Genomic DNA, 1,069 nt, shown 5'->3' on the forward strand with positions numbered 1-1,069 from the left:
CTGTTTACGGACATTGTAAGTTTTCAATTTTTTTAGTTTTTTTTTCTATAAATATCAATAAAGTTTTATCTGTTGGGCCAAAAAGTGTATAAATTTAATACAAAGCTCGTGATATATTGTTACAATATCAGTTGAAAAATATTAAAAATACATAGGCACAATTTTTTTTTATAAGCATTTAAAGATCATATTTTGACAAAATTTATCAAATTTTAATTTGAAAAATTATTTTGTAGTTAAAAATTTATAAAATGTTCAATTTTTGTATCTAAGAATTGAAAATTTAAAACAAGATTCCACGTAAGTAATTAATTCTGTTACCAAAAAATCTAAAAAATACATTTACACAGTTTATTTTTATAGTCATTTTAAGTACAAATTTGGACGAAATTACATATTAAAAACCTAGGTTAACTATTTTAGTTATTTTGTTGTGATTGTAATGATTGTATAATATTATTTGTGGGTACTTGAAACTTCTAAAGTATACTATTATATATCGATTTGTTGTTGATGTATAACGCGTTATAAGTACCTAATAGATATTATGATATGATTAATTTGGAATTTATTATAGGTAGGTACCTATTATAGGTCAATTTTTTTTAAATACTTAAGTTATTTTGCTATGTGTTTTTAACATTTTGCAACTGCAATTTTAACAGTATAATGTATATATCAGGGGGGACGGAGTGGCCGAGCGGACTAAGGCGTTGGTTGCGACTTGCACCGTCGCCGGTTCGAACCTCTGTCTCGGACGGCACTTCTCTTCGGGCAATCACGGTGTCTGGAGAGGGGCCGCCATCCCCCAACCGGGCATGGCAGTACCTACGGGTGCCCACTTGAAAATTCTTACAAACTAAAACACTGATGTTTACAAAAACCTACAGCACTTTCCCTCTCCCACAGTTAAAAACCACCCAATGGCCAAAGTTGCCGCGAGTTAATTAATAATAATTAATAATGAAAAGTATCAGAACCTTAACGTATTATACTACATTTTCACGGTTCTTGATACACAAATTTAAATTTAAATTTCCATAAACAGCTCAAAATATTTTGAAAGTCT

This window comes from Acyrthosiphon pisum, chromosome A2 (genome assembly GCF_005508785.2).
Source record: "Acyrthosiphon pisum isolate AL4f chromosome A2, pea_aphid_22Mar2018_4r6ur, whole genome shotgun sequence".
Lineage (NCBI taxonomy): Eukaryota > Metazoa > Arthropoda > Insecta > Hemiptera > Aphididae > Acyrthosiphon > Acyrthosiphon pisum.